Genomic DNA, 17,274 nt, shown 5'->3' on the forward strand with positions numbered 1-17,274 from the left:
GAGGGGAGCTTGGTCAATAGGATGATGAGCAAGCTTATCAAAACAATGACGGTACTGAATCATAACATGTCAAGTTAGAGAGAGAGAGAGAGAGAGAGAGAGAGAGAGAGAGATGCTCTTCAAGTTCGGGCTAAGGAGAGTAGGGGACAAGGGCAACAGGACTACATGAGTAGTTGGACTTCATGAGACCTCATCGACGTGATGATCATCATCCTTATAAGAGGAGGAGAGCTTCGTTAGCAAGACAATGAGCAAGTCGAGCAGCACATACGATGGCAACGCAGACACTCAACATAGACACACACAGAGAGAGAGAGAGAGAGAAAGAGAGAGAGAGAGAGAGAGAGAGAGAGAGAGAGAGAGAGAGATGCTATTTAGGTATGGGATGAGGAGCACGGGATGGGGGTAATAGTGGAGCAACTGCTAGGATGGCAAAAGACATTATCATGTCATCCTCATTAGTGGAGCAGAGCTTTCCCAACAAGACAATGAGCAAGCACCAACTCCCAACACACACGAGGAATATGATACTCATACACGTGTGTGTGTGTGCACGAGAGAGAGAGAGAGAGGGAGAGAGTTGAGAGAGCCCTTGAGAGGAGAGCTTCACTTTTCTTGATCTGCTTTTATGAAATTTGTCAAGAGTAAGGTAAGAGGGGCCATGCCGCCTAAGTGGCGGCGGCGCCGTTTTACTAGTAAGGAGTGAAATGGTCAAGACTTCTCAAAAGCTCCAATCAACAAAGTAACTGAGGTTTCGAGTCTTCCTGGAGTGCTATAAATGAGTTGAAACTTTCTTGAAAATCGAAAGCTTGTAAGTTGAAAAGTAAACAAATAGCATTATACATGGAACCCAATTTTTTGTAATGTATTGTTCGTTTTTTTTTTTCCAAAATTCACAATGGTGAGTGTAATATATTAGAATAACCACAAAGATGTACAAATTGAAGCCATTCTCTTATCGAGCCATGGTGTCTCTCGAATACCACAAAAACATTCACGATACATCAGTTGAGCGGGGAGCCACCTCACCATAATCACAAGGAAACCAGAACAAAGATTGGTTGCCGAGGGATCACACCTTGACATGAGCAAGACCCCAACCACTCAAATGTGCAAGTCAGCCATCGCAACCCCAATTGCACTCAGTTCCACTCTTTAGAGTTCTTTCGTTTCCCAATGGCAACAATCACCTCCCTGCTTTCTTTGAAAATCTTCATGAAGCTAGTTGTTCCCAAGGCGTTCTCAAAGACCCGATCGTTCTTGGCCTTTCAAAGTGCTTAAAGTAGCAAAATCTAACAATTTGCGTACGAATTAGCCTTTCATCACCTTCCCTCCCATGGAGAGATCGTTCTTGAAGAAGCCTACCTTCCAAGTCTTTTGAATCTATTTGCAGATCTTCCAAGCCAGGCCACAAATCACCACGCACTCCTTCAACAAATGAGGGAGGTCCTCACTAGTCATTTTGCATTGTGAGCATCTATCTAGACCAATAACACTTGCTCAAACCTGCACACCAGTCAGTACGGCTCCCCAAAGTACCTTCCACCAAGAAGCTTAATTCCATGCGGCCTTTGTGGGCACTGTATTGTTGATTTCGTATTTTAGAGGTTAAAATAAGGATATTAAAGAAGGCCTTCCCAATGCCTACTTACATGGGGAAAGGTGATAGTTGTAAAGAGTGATAAGAATCCTTTTTTATGCAATTTATCTATTACACACAGTTGTGAGAGTATTGCCAAAACAAGGGGCTTCCATACCCAATTCAACGTCTATTTTTTGTTAAAAACGTTGATAAGGTTAAAAGCATTTAACTCTTAGATATTAAATATGAATTTAATTCAATACTCTGGCTTTTATACAACTTCATTTATCAATGCTAAATATAAAACTAAATTAAATTTATAGTTTTTTTATAAATCAAACCTCAAGCCTGAATACACAAGGGATCTTGATGATAGCTTGCTATAGTCATAGAGATGTACAATCACCTCTTCCCTTTTTTCCTTCAAAGTCACGAGAGAATCTCATTTAGATTCCCCTTAAAACCACCTGCTAGATTAAGAAACAAAAGCATACGCATTTGATAGATATGATATATAATTGCTTAGCTTATAGATTATTGGCAGTAAAACATCACAAAATGAGATATAATTAGGAAACTAGTATGAGCTTTAGTAGAATAACCACACAAAGCTTGGTGAAGAAGGAGAAGCTCATACACAAAGGGTGTATTAATGCTTAGCATGGCAAGTACAAAGATAAGTTAGACCTAGAATGATGGGCTTCTATACAAGGAACAAGGAAAAGTAACTCTAGCTGAAACCCCCAACCTAACCCTCCCTTGCCAAACCCAAAGATTTTGAAGAAATTATCACTCTATTACTTGAAGATTTTTAAATTCACATGAAAATGACCAAAGCTACCGCATTTGGCAAGCACCTAGAAGAAGTCCATAAAATCCACACAGCATCCAATAGCCTCAACATGAAACCACCATGCCTCCATTTGGCTGATAGCTCCTCAACACCAAATTTACCTCAGTCACAATCCTGGATTGTATCCAAGCTCTTATTGAAGCCCAACATCTCCCTATTCAAAATCTCAAAAAAGAACTTGATGGGTACCATTTCAATGTGGTTGACTCCCTCACCAATCTCATAAGCCAGCTATCCAACGTCTCTCCACCCCTAATATCCTCCACCGATTGGAAGCATAGTTTAAGAGAATGGACCCAAGATGCAAAGTGTCACTCAAGTAGCAAGAAATCCTTTTGACAGCCTGCGAATGCTTAGACCTTGGGTTATGCATAAATCTGTCGACATGTGAGACTGCAAACTGAATATCCAGCCTCGTATTGCACACATAAATAAGGCGTCCAACAGCAGTTTGGTAAAGAGTGACGTCGACAAGATCACCAGCATCATGAGGACTCAACTTCAAACTTGTTTCCATTGGAGCGGCAATATGCTTGCAGTCCTCAAGTCCAAACTTACATAGTAATGATTCTATGTAGCTTGTTTTACACAAGGCAATACCATACAAAAGTGCTTTCTGTTAGATTGTATGAAAGAGTCGGTTAACCAAATGAGTGTTAGCTTTGTCATACCAAGCACGAGGAGAGTGCTACAACCCATACAAAGCTTTCTTACATTTGCACACTTTCTCTTCCTATACTTTCTTGACAAAATCACGAAGTTGCATTACATAAACTTCCTCAAATATATAACCATCACAAAAAGCGGTAACAATGTTTTATTGATGTACATCCCATCCAAAATGAGTTGCCGATGCACGTAGAAAACAAACAGTAGTCATACAAAAAGAGGGAGCAAAAGTCTCTTCATAATCTATGCCTTTCTACTATGCATAACCTTTTGCAACAAGTCAAGCCGTATAGTGATGAATTTCACCATCCTGGTTATGTTTCAACTTGTAAACCCACTTTGTACCAATGGCCTTTTTGGTAGGAGGCAAATTACATAAAGTCCATGTGTCATTTTCTATAAGTGCATCATATTGTGATTGCATGGCAGCCATCCAATTTTCAAAATTCTATGCTGCATCAAAAGACATAGGTACCTCTACATCACATGAGCTAGAAACAACCAAATCATAACAATCGGATGCATAAGATACATGGCAAGAACTTGAACGAGTACGACTAGGTAAAGGTGCATCCAGTTTACTAACACACAAAGTATGCACCAGTCATTTTGGCATACCTCTAGCCTACTCACTATCAACCCTTTCCACATCAAGTACATCTGCATCAGTAACAGCCTGATCCATAGCATTTTCTAAAATCCCCATAGGTTGTACATTTGCCTCATTGGAATTTACATTCAAGTCTCCACAACTGAAAATAGGCATAGTACATTTAGAGACATGTTCAGCCATCACCAGAAATCACTTGAATCACTTTAACACTTCGGACTTAACTTTAAGCGGCTACACCCATGCATGCCTGGAGTAACCAACAATCAAAGTCACAAAATAAAGGTAATTTCCCAAGGATGGAGTTTGCATAGGCCCACAAACATAACTATGCACAAGTTACAATCTACATGTAGACCTTATTGAACCATCCTTTGGAAACTTTGAACATTACATCTTACCCAAAATACAGCCTTCACAAGCATGCTTCACAAGTGCTTCAAGAGGTGGCAAAGAAGCAACAATATCAAATTTCTGCAAATCGCAGCAAACTAGCAAAATTCAGATACCCAAACGTGCATGCCAGAGTTTTGCATCTGAAATAGCCTTTGAATCCACAACTGTATTTGCAAAATTTTGCCCACACTTGTCATATAAAGTGAGACTATACAGTCCACGACACACAAATGCCAAATGCAATAATTTCATCACCAAAACTAAGATCATGAGTTGTACATCTATCATCCACAAATTTGACAACAAGACTAAGTATAACAAGTGCAGATATAGACAAAAGGTTCTTTTTTATCACATACATAAAGTGCATCAACAAGTGTGAAAGAACTGTCATTTGCAGCAGCTAGCACAATCTTTCCAACTCCCTTGATCGGATAAGAGACATTGTTCGCATAAGTGACTGTATTCCCATGAGGGATAGACTTGAGAGAGGTCAACAAGTCATGATGTGAGGTAATGTGCTTTGTAGCACCACTATCAAAGTACCACACATGTAAACTGCAACAACTAACATACATGCATCATGGACAAAAGGATCATTAGTGCATTCTACACTAAATGCCCACTCTGCATCTACATCAGTATCACAATATTCTTTCACAGAAGATTCTACAATAGCTACACTTGTAGTCGAACCAACCTCTTTCTTCTTGGCCTCTTTTGCCTTCAATTTAGGACACTACTTAATCAATTGATCATGAGCTTTGCAATCATGGCAACACATCTTCTTTTTACCCTTTTTACCAAAATTCCCAGATGAGGTGCTGCCAGCATAAGCATTAGCAATAGGTGATTTTCCACTCGTCGTGAAAGAACCATGAGAAATTGGCTACATTGTTGTTACCACTTTTTCTTTGAGCAACAATAAAATCCTATTCAATTGCATGTTGTTTAGCCTTGTTCTTTCTTGAAAGTGACTCTTGCAACAACAATGTGCATAATGCATCAAACTTGACAACATCAGGATTTCCTTGGGTCATAAGTCTCCAAGTACTATCAAAAGTCTGGTAAGAATCTAGAAAAGCATCAAGAACAGTCAGCACAAGTGAGCTGTGAGAAATGACTTTGCCTGCAGAAATGAGTTTCTCATTAATATCCTTGACACCAGCAAGGAAAGTGTTCATGTCATCTTCCTCTTGCATGATCTTCGACTCTAGCTCTTCACGTAGCAATGCAATTTTAGCCTCATTGAGCGTTGCATAAAGACCAACCAAAATATCTCAAGCCTGTTTAGCTGATTTAGCTGAGCGAATGTGAGGAGTAATAGTGCACTTCATAAATAATGAAATTAATGCATGAGCTTGCGATGCATTTTCTTTTTACCCTTTTCACCAGAATTCCCAGATGAGGGGTTGCCAACAGAAACATTAGCAACAAGTGATTTTCCACTCATGAAAGAACCTTGAGAATTGGCTACATTGCTGTTACCACTTTTTCTTTTAGCAGCGACAAAAGCTTGTTCAATTGCATGTTGTTTAGCCTTGTTCTTTCTTGAAAGTGACTCTTGCAACAACAATGTGCATAATGCATCAAACTTGACAACGTTAGGATTTCCTTGGGTCATAAGTCTCCAAGTACTATCAAAAGTCTCGTAAGAATCTAGAAAAGCAGCAAGAATAGTTTGCACAAGTGAGATGTCAGAAATGACTTTGCCTGCAAGAATGAGTTTCTCATTAATATCCTTGACACCAACAAGGAAAGTGTCCATGTCATCTTCCTCATGCATAATCTTTGACTCTAGCTCTTTACGTAGCAATGCAATTTTAGCCTCATTGCGCCTTGCATAAAGACCAACCATAATATTTCAAGCCTGTATAGCGGATTTAGCTGAGCGAATGTGAGGAGTAACAATGCACTTCGTAGACAATAAAATTAATGCATGAGCTTGTGCATCTCTAACATCCCAACGAGTATGCTCAGTTGTAGGCAAAACAGGTCTAGCAGCAACAATACTACCACCAAAACCTGCAACATCCTCAACAATGCCTATATCCACAAAATTTGGAAGTACATCAATGCCCTGCACACCATTCCAAATTCTCTAAGACACAAGAACATGTTGCATCATGCAATCCCACATTGGGTAATTGTCCCCATCTAATTTATCCTTAGCAACAACAAACCACAGAATTTGGAAGTACATCAATGCCCTGCACAACATTCCAAATGCCCTAAGACACAAGAACATATTGCATCATGTAATCCCACATTGGGTAATTGTCCCCATCTAATTTATCCTTAGCAACAACAAACATCTTGAACACATCTGTGTTGTCAAATCAGCCATGGTGAGTGCCTGCACCTGATGTAAAAACTGCATGAAAAGAGGAATAAGTGGACTAGCATGTGATATATAGCCCAACCCAAAGAAGACTATAAGGGACTTGCTATGCAGAAAATAGCACTGACAAAAATTCTCCACAAAAGGACAAAGTTGCCTGCATAGTAGCATGTAGTGGAAATGGAGGCCGAAATGAGCCTTAATGAAAATTCTAAGCAGACCAAGCTCTGCGAGCTAGTCCAAAGTATTTTTTGACCTATTGATGCTCACCAAAGCTCATCCAAATTGGAGAAAGTGATCAAGCATGTACTGGCAATGTTAGCAACTATAGCCGGGGAGGACGCAACCCGCTCTGATACCAATTGTTGGAAATAGGGTTGCAGGGAAACATACACAGCTTGGAGAAGATGAAGAAGCTCAAAGCACACAATAGCGAGTAGTATTGCTCAGTGCACAATGGAAATATGAGTTAACCCTAGAGTGCGGGCGTATATACAATGCACAAGGGAAAAAACCTCCTAGTGAGGGAAAAAATGCCCCGGTGGTCCTAAGTGTGTTCACACATGTCACTACCACATATGTATGGTAACACAAGCATGAAACAAAAACCACTTGTGGATAGTTTCATAACAACCAAGCCAATTAAAGTCCAAAAAAGCATATAATGGCAGCAATGATTCCCCTTGGGATAAAACAACCTAAGATGTAAAGTGCCCTCAAGTAACGAAAGATCCTCTTAACAACCTGCCTATGTTTAGATCTTGGGCTATGCATAAAGCTACTAACTTGCAATATTGAAAACTGAATATTTGGCCTCGTATTGCATACATAAATAAGGCATGCAACAACAATTTGATAAAGAGTAACATCGGTAGGATCACTAACATCATGTAGACTTAATTTCAAACTTGTTTCCATTGGAGTAGCAATAGATCTACAGCCCTCAAGGCCAAACTTACATAGTAATATCTCTATGTAGCTTGTTTGGCACAAGGTAATACCACCATCACACTGCTTAAACTGTATGCCAAAATAATGATGCAAAAGCCCCAAGTCTTTCATCTTGAAAGTAGCATTTAAATTAGTCTTGAATTTAGCAATGTATCTCTCATTCGGACAAATAATCAACATATAATCTACATATAGAACGACGATGAGAAATATGTCACCCTCATGCTTTACGTACAAAGTGATTTTTGTTGGACTTTTATGAAAGCCTTGTTTAACCAAATGAGTGCCAGCTTTATCATACCAAGCATAAGGAGATTGCTTCAACTCATACAAAGCTTTCTTATATTTGTACACTTTATCTTCTCGTTCCTTGACAAAACCGTGAGGCTATGTTACATAAACTTCCTCAAGAAAGTAGTAACAATGTCTGATTGATGTGCATCCCATCCAAAGTGAGCTACCAATGCACAATGAAAACGAATAGTAGTCATATGACAAGTGGGAGAAAAAGTCTCTTCATAATCTATGCCTTTCTGTTGTGCATAACCTTTTGCAACAAGTCAAGCCTTGTAGCAATCCAGGACTTACCAATCTGGTATGTATGAGAGAGAGAGAGAGAGAGAGAATCGAACTGTGATCTGTAAACTGCATCCTTTGAGTATTGCATGTACGTCTGATGTCCCATGACCTATGGCATTACAACATTAAATTCTTGAGGTTTTAGTTTGGGAAGGATTGAAGAATACCAATCTCATACATACCAAAATCTCACCATTTGGCTTATGTTTCACTTTGTAAACGCACTTTTAAGCAATGGCCTTTTTACCAGGAAGCAAATCACATAAAGTACATGTGCCATTTTCTATAAGTACATCATATGCTGATTGCATGGTAGCCATCCAATTTTGTGAATTTTGTGCTTCATCAAAAGAAAGAGGTTCACTCTCATCACATAAACTAGAAACAGCCAAAGCATAACAATGTGATGCATAAGATGCATGTCGAGAACCTAAATGAGTACACTAGACATAGGTGCATCCAATTTACTTTCACGCAAAGTATGCACCAGCCATTTTAGCATACCTCTAACCTCCTCATTCTCGGCCCTTTCCACAATTAGTAATAGGCTAATCCCTAGAATTTTCAGAAACCCCTATAGGATGTACATTTGTCTCATTGGAATTTACATTCAAGTTTTCACCATTTAAAAGAGGCAACAAAGTGTCATAAATGTCTTGTGAGCTTACATTATTGTCTCTGGTATATGATAACAAAGGTTGAATAGAATCTTCCACAAACACGACATCTTGTGAAACCAAGATATGTTTTGTTTGTGGATGGTATAACCTTTAACCTTTGCTTTCAATACTGTAACCAACAAAAAATGCATTTAACAACCTTATCATCCAATTTTTTGTGATGGGTTTGTGGCACCAAATCATAAGCTAAACAACCAAAAATGTGCATGTGATCAATAGATGGCTTCTTATCATGTCATGCCTGATAAGGATTCATAGACTACAAAGCTTTCGTAGGACACATTTTAATTACGTAAGTAGCAAACGTGATAGCCTCAAGCCAAAACGAATGTGGAAAAGCTTGACTCTTGACCATATATTGTGCCATCTTTGTAAGTGACTCATTTTTTCTTTCAGCAACACCATTTTTCTGAGGTGTATATGGTATTGTACATTGGTGTTTTATCCCATGATTAGCCAAAAATGCATTAAACTCATGAGACATATACTCCTCCCTTTGATATGAATGGAGGGTGCCCATAGTACATTAAGAGACATTTTCAACCAACCAAGGAGGCTAACTGAGTACTAGTACTTCCATCCTTGTCCAACTTGCCTTTGCCGATGTCCTCTAGCGAACTTGTCCATTTGCTTTTGACTTCACAATCTTGAGCCAAACAATTTGTCGTGTTCCTTGAGACATGTGTCAGTGCATAGGCCGCTAATTGGATGGTGGATCCGCTATCCATAGCCACTTGTTGGTTTTGGTCATTGTCGTCGCAGGCGCTCGAGAAGGGGGGGGGGGGGGGGCATGTTGAAGTTGCAAAATCTAGTAATCTTATAACTTCTCGTACACCAAGTGTGGCCGCAACAAATTCCAAGCCGCAAGATCTCCAAACCTCTTTTCCACTCCTCTGTAATTCCAAATTTGCTCCACAAAATCCAATGTCCCTCTCTGGACTCCAAAACTCCAAACTGGTCACCTCTTGTGAGCCGCAAGATTGGCACAAAGCCGCTCCCACATATAATGCTCGCCACACAATTTTGCTCTGTCATTGCCATGTGGGATCCCTCAAAAAAATCAAGGCTCCAAAAAAAAAAAACTTTGCCTCTTCGTTGCCCAAGCCAGTTTCAAAAGTGTCTCCTCGGATGCCCCTCTCTTGGGCTCTGAGTCACCAAAATGTTGACTCCAAGGACCTTCTCGGTAGACAAGCTCTGACCAACATCCACTAGCCCTCAACGTTTTTAACACGCTGGGTCAATGTATAATGATGGGAGAAAAGTGCCGTTGCCAAAGAGTACCAAAGGGTCGGGCGTTTTAAAACGTTGCAAGGGTAAGGCACCCACATTTGGCCAACAACCAGAGCTATCAACATAATAGAAAGTACAAAGTTTGCCCAATTATAAGCTAAAGAATGAGTTGGTCAAATCAATCATTGAGAACCACATTTTAGTTGTGATTTTCCTCGTCCACTGATGTGTTACCTATAAAAATCATAAGGAAAGCAAATGGTTCACTTTGGAGAGCTACATCCTTGGGAAAATCCCATGCTAGGAAAAGGAGGGCAGAACCTCACTCAAGAACTTTGTGGTCTATGACATGCCAAAGTTGGAAGAAGGATGCAATTGATAAGGTAGCCACATTTGTCCTACAATCAATGCTATAAATACATGAGCAACGACAAACTCTTCCCAATTACAAACTAAAAAATGAGCTAGATAGAGTAGTCCATGAGAACTAGGTTTTGTTGTGATTGGAGAAATTTTTTCAGGGAAAACAATATAGAATACATAATATCTAGCAACCTAAAAGAGTGACCACAATGTCCATAGCCAAGAAAGGTGCAGAAGCAAGGTACACAACAACCTAAAAGAGTGGCCACAATGTCCATAGCCAAGAGGGTTGTTGGCGAGTTTAGTTGCGGGCTTGGTGAAGAGGTTGGTTTTGCAATTAGCTTTGAGGATTGCATGAGATAGTAATCAAGTATGTGACATATAAAATGCTTTTGTAAGAAGCGCTTGTGGATAGCCAAGTGATGTCCTTTATGGGGTGCTAAAGGACTTAATAACCAAGCCAAAATGTGATATCTTTCTTCTTTTAATAGGACCTGTAGAAATTGATACAACATGCTAGATCTTATTTGAGAGAATGAAGGGTTTGGGTGCCAATGTTCGAGAGTTCATTAAACACGACAATTTTCCTCCAAGAGCCGCTGACTAGAAATCTGATTGTGAGACACTATGGGTGTGTGTCACATATGGAGACAAACCTATCAGCCACACATTCCAAGAGAAGATACATCTTAGACACTGTGTGTGTGTGTGTGTGTGTGTGTGTGTGTGTGTGTGTGTGTGTGTGTGTGTGTGTGTGTGTGAGAGAGAGAGAGAGAGAGAGAGAGAGAGAGAGAGAGAGAGAGAGAGAGAGAGAGAGAGAGAGAGAGAGAGAGGCAAGGGAACCACATTTGACATACATATCTACCATTATGTTGCTAAACACAACATTTTCTCTAGTAGCCCATGAGTAGCAATCTCTCTATGAACTCTCTCACCCATGTTGATGTCTTGCATAAGGCTAAGGTGCAAGCAAAGGTGATTGCATCTAGATAGCGGATTTCTCTTCGCATCTACTGAAAATAGCTTCGAGCTCTTTTGCCATAGCCATGCTGCTCATCATCAAGAAATTTATGTGCTCTTGTAAGCACACCACAATTGAATATATATCGATCAAAGCATAAAAAAACTTCTTGTGTAAGGTCTATGCTTTCATGCAAGCATATGTGATTGCATTTGAAAGAAAGTACGTCAATTTGCATATGATTAGTATAGTATAGACCTTCTTTGTCACACAACCATGTTGGGCATATCTTGCAATAAACAAGTTCCAAGAGAAAACATTTCTTATAGGGTGACCATAATTTTTTTTTCGTGATTTCTTGATGGCACCACATTTGGCCATCTTGCATAAAGCCACAGGCCTCTAAGGTGTGAGAATAAATAAGTGCATCTGGAGAAAGCCCTTCCTTTTGCATTTGGTTAAAACAACCCATAGCTTCCTTGCCATAGCCATATCAGGCATACCTTGCAATCAAGATGCTCCAAGAGAAGAAATTTTGGATAGGCAATCTATCAAGGATTTTGAAGAAGCATAACATGTTTCTTTAAAGCTTCCTTACCATAACCAAATTGGACATATCTTCCAATCAACATGCTTAAAGAGACGACATCCTAGAGAGGATGCTGATCAAAAAGTCTTCATGCTTCGGTGAGGGTGGGCACCACCTATGGCATATGTATCGACCAAAGCACCACCAAGGACGCCGTTTTTCTCAAACATTGTCTCACCCATGTCAAGGTCTTGGTCAAGACCACATCCTTTAAGGAGCTTGCATAGATGGTTGCACCTAGAGAGAGGCCTTTTCTTTGCATCCAATGAAATCAACATGGATGTCAATGTCTTGTGGCCTACCCAGGACCTTTTTGATCAAAGAAGAAAAGGCACACTTGAAACTCTCTCTTGGCAGTAGCATCAAGAGTTTCTAGACAGTCTAGTTAAAAATCTGATCATGGTTCTCATTGGTAAAACTATCTAGGTTCTTGTTGAGGTTGGCTAAACAACCAATAGGAAGCAGATAGCATGCATCTAGTCACAACAATGTCTGTTTCTAGATGTATAACCACAACTCCTTTCTCCAAGAGCCATTGACTAGCAATATCATTGTAAATTCTCACCCCCATGTCAACGACATGCATAAGGCCAAATGCCCTCAAGGTGCGAGGATAAGTGAAATCATTCCTTCATATCTATTCAAAAGCCCATAGCTTCCTTGCCACAACCATAATCAACACACTCCAAGAGAAGACATCCTACCCACAAATAGAGAGATCAAAGTTTTAATGCCACATAGCCATGTTCATGAATTCTCTGAAATCAAACATCATAAGTGTACGTTTTGTTAGTTTACGTTAAAATATTAGGAAAAAAGGGAAAGTGGGTGTTGGAAAATTTGTGGCCCTCAAATAATTGGGAGAAAAGGACTCCAAAAAGAGAGACCGGTATAAACTCATAGCTAAAAGAGGAAGACGACCAGAGTTGACTGCACAAAAAGTAGTGATACAAGATGTTGAGATGTCAAGCTCAATGTATACTACTCTTGGGTGACTATCATTGATAGTCATCATCATTGGAGTGCCTTGGTGTATACACATGTCTTTGCTAGTGATACTACAGCTGGACTACACCGACTTGGCCTACCTACCTGAATGATGACACACTTATCCATTGACCTCACTCACTAGCAGTTCGCACTAGATCGTTGTACTAGTTTCCCTTTACGTTTTACTTTCTTGTGTATGCCTTTTAGACTTCTTATCGTGAGTTAGTGAAGAAGAAGATGAACACACATTTCCTTTTAAGAATCTGGCAGCTTTTCAGACCTTCGAAGTCTTTGTAAAATTCCCTCCTCCATGTGTGTATTGTTATATTAGATTTACGTAAGATTCTTTATATTATGGGTTCTTGAGATCATCCCAGTAGTGCTCAAAATGTAAGATACCTCTCCATACTCCATAAGCCAAGGTTGGAAACCCACCTGGTAGTCTACCCCCGTGTAGTGAAGAGACTACATATCCCTCAATCTAACCTAGACATGAGGGAGTACAAGTTATTCCTCATGTATGAGGATTCTACCTTGTAGTAAATGATTGAATTTTGTAAGGAAAGCACCCACATCCTCGGGTCCACCCTACCACCCGCTTTTCAAGGAGAAAAAGATAGTTGTGAGTTTCCTCATTTACCATAGGTTTGCACATCTACAATACACGATGAAAATTTCTTTGGGTGGCTTAATTTTCTCGATGGTTTAACATATGTTATTTGTCATTTTTGTGATGAAGACCTTTAAAAGAGTTTATTTACATCATAGACACATAGAAAAATTAAAATCATCATCATCATCATGAAAATATTTAAAAAAATAAAAAACCCTCAATTGGCCCAATTGAGTTTTGTTGATGCATCAAGTTATTCCCCTAAGGAGGAGTGCACCATCCTTGCTACAAGGGTTCATGGCGCACAGGGAGGCATCCTCTTGCACTTCATTAGAAACTACCATTGAACCCTTAGCTCTAACATGTGCCCTAAGCAAGAATACTATTTGCTACCTAGGGTTTGAGTCCAATCCTAAGTAGTCACCCCAATGCAATCTACATATCAACATTAATTATCCTATGGGGTGAGGATATGCCCATAGTTACTGCAAGGTTACCTTAATGCACACCCAAAATTGTTTACTCCTTCTTGGGCCCCATGCTAAGAAGGGTACCCTTATCATTGCTGGGCTATTTTGTTGCTTTAAATTGGGAATCATTTAACAATCATTACTACCAAGATTTGGTACCAATAAAGCATTACTAGCCATTGAAATTGATTTGTAATTCCACCATGCTGATGCCCATCCTTGTTACATTGTTGGATTCTTGGTGGGAGAGGAATTTTTTTGAGGATCTAGGCCTCTACTTGACCACAAGGGAAGCAAAGACTCTAGTGATCTACCAATAATAAGGGTTTATGTAGAGAATACTGACTTGAATGAGATATAAGTCTTGTAATTAGGGTTTGGAGATGAGAGTTTGGGTGGAGGGAGAGAGAGAGTGTTTGTGTTGCGTTGAGATTATTGTATACTTAGCAGGGATAAAAGGGGGTGAAGATGGTGTGCAAGGGTAACATAATTCTCATTAATGGAGAGAGCAAGGGGGGAGAGTGAGACAAGGAGAATTTTGGCCACTCTTGGGAGCTCTCAACATGCCTTCAAGTGCAAGAAGGGAGCACCTTTTAGAGGAAAATGGGGGGTTAGGAGCTCCTTCACCACGTGGGAGAGAGTGTGAATGAAGAACCATTTGTGTCTCAACATTTGAGAGAAAAGAATGAATTTGAACCAAGTCTAGGGAGAGATGGAGAGAAAGGATGGAGAGCGTTTTAATACAAGACTACTATTAGGGAAAACATGAACCCCAAAAGGGCCCTTTAGGGTCAAAGATGCTTTTGGAATATACTCTCTACACCAATGAGAATGGGCTTGTGGCCACGGTCCCACCAGTCTTTGCATTTTTTTTGAATGACCATAACTTGAGCATTTTAACTTCAAATTTATTGGACAATAGTGTAGTTGGATCGCATTGTAGATATCTTTCCATAGATATGTTACATGATATAATTTTGAGATACGTAGATATGGGCTATCCATACCCCCTATTTTATGTCCTATTGTTGACTAAAATATGATTGGTTGCTCTTACAAGGCCCCTTTGGGGTTCATATTTTTCCTAACTGATGGAGAAAATGAGATTTTGGATTTTAAAAGCTTTTATCATGCAAGCTTGAGTATGCGGTTGTCACTACCCTATAAAACAGATCATTGGTTGTCGAAGTCATATAGAGATTTTCTCATCATCCTGTAAAAAACTCTAGGGTGTCTCAGATACAGGAAGGATTTTGTTTTGTCGTAATAAACCCAAGAGACCTCAAGGATACTCTCAATGGGGCTTGAACTCAAATCTTGCTACTTAAGAGGGAAATAAATTTTTTTCTTCACACACACACACACACACACACATATGGATATATGTATGTATGCAAGAATATTATATGGATTACACACACACACACACACCAATTTTTCAAGAGGTCGTGTATGTGTGTGTGATTTTGATATGTGTGTGTGTGTGTGTGTGTGTGAGAGAGAGAGAGAGAGAGAGAGAGAGAGAGAGAGAGAGAGAGAGAGAGAAAGTTCTATCTATGTGTGCAATTCTCTATTAATGGCTAGCAATATACATACATATATATATATATATATATATATATATATATATATATATATATATATATATATATATATATATATATATATATATATATATATATATATATATATTGATGGTATATTCATGTACCATCATAGAGCATCTTTTCCAAAGAGAGTGCTTCAGAGTCCTTGACGAGGTCTTCATTGTTTCGCCCCTCAGAATTTTGGTTTGAGTTACACTCATGCTTCACGGAACAATACCTACATGAGATAGCTGCCTTTTGACAGATCTTTGGTAGATCCTTTGGTAGAAGGCGACTCAAATAAGGCTTCAAGCGATACCCGTTTACCTTCCTGGAGTGCTCTTTCCCATTCAAGTCCATAAGTTGATAGTAACTTGAATTGAAATCCTTCTTAACTATGTATGGCCCTTGCCATCTAGTTTCAAATTTGGCATCAAAACGATTGTCGAGTCGATTGTAATACCTTAGCACAAGATCTCCTTCATTGATGCCTTTGTCCTTTAGTTTCTTGTCAAGCTTCTCCTTCGCCTGCGTAGCTTTCCTCTTGTAGCACTCGTATGCTGCTTCTCTTTTCCACTCAAGCTCAGCTAAGGTAAGAAGTCGATCCATCCATGCTTCTTGATCATCTTGTGTTTCTTTGTCATGAAGTCGCATTGTTGGAATGTTGAGCTCAATTGGTTGTAAAGCCTCTTGACCATAGACCAAGTGAAATGGTGTGAACTCCGTGGCTTCCCTATATGTGGTTCGATACGCCCACAAGGCACCATCCAAGAAGTCATCCCACAACTTTGTCTTGTTTTTCACCATCTTTCTAATGATGCCTGCAATGACACCATTAGCTTTTTCTACCAAACCATTTGATTGGGGATAGTAGGGTGTACTATGACGATGTAGAATTTGAAGTTCTTCACAGACTTCTGTGAGCAAGCCCTTTCTAAACCTTGGACCATTATCAGAAACAATCTCCAAAGGTGTGCCAAATCTACAACAAATGTGAGTGTATACAAATTTGCTCACTGTCCTCTCATTTACCTTTGCCACACTTTGTGCTTCTACCCATCTCGTCATGTAGTCTATGGCCACCAAGATATACGATTTCCCATTTTTAGTCCTAGGCAATGGACCCATAGCATCAATGCCCCATTTTTCAAATGGACCATTTGCAAGGACTAACTGACGTGGACCATGTAACAGACGCTTGTTTCCATTAATCTGACAGTTGTGACAGCTTTTACACCAATGTTAAACATCAATGTGCAAGCTTGGCCAAACATATCCGGCAAGAAAAATCTTTTTTGCAGTGAGTTCCTGTGCAAAATAACCACCACACGCTTCCTCATGCAAACCTTTTAGAGTGGCTGGGATTTCCTCAATAGTTGGTACTCTTATGCACACTTGATCCTTCCCTCTTTGATAAAGGGATCCTTCTAGAAAGAGATACGCGCTTGCCTTTTTCATGAGTCTCCTCTTCTGAGCCTTCGTGAAGTCTTGTGGAAACTCACCCTCCAAAATGTAGCTAATAATGGGAGTCAATGACTCCAATCCCTGGTATCTCGGTTGCTTGACAGTTGCTGCCACCATGATGACCTGCACTTCTTTCTCAACATATGTAATTGCTTGTTGTGCAATTAAATCGGCATCTTCATTCTGTTTCCTAGGAATATGATATAGTTGCACTTCTTCAAATTGATTAAACAATCTACGAATGGCATGAAATTTTGTCCTTAAGCTTTCATTCTTGCATGCCCAAATGCTTAAAATTTGCTTCACAATGAGAAGTGCATCCCCTTTTACCATGAGACGTTGTATAC

The sequence above is a fragment of the Adiantum capillus-veneris genome, chromosome 17 (genome assembly GCF_014529385.1).
Source record: "Adiantum capillus-veneris isolate H3 chromosome 17, ASM1452938v2, whole genome shotgun sequence".
In the NCBI taxonomy this organism is placed as follows: domain Eukaryota; kingdom Viridiplantae; phylum Streptophyta; class Polypodiopsida; order Polypodiales; family Pteridaceae; genus Adiantum; species Adiantum capillus-veneris.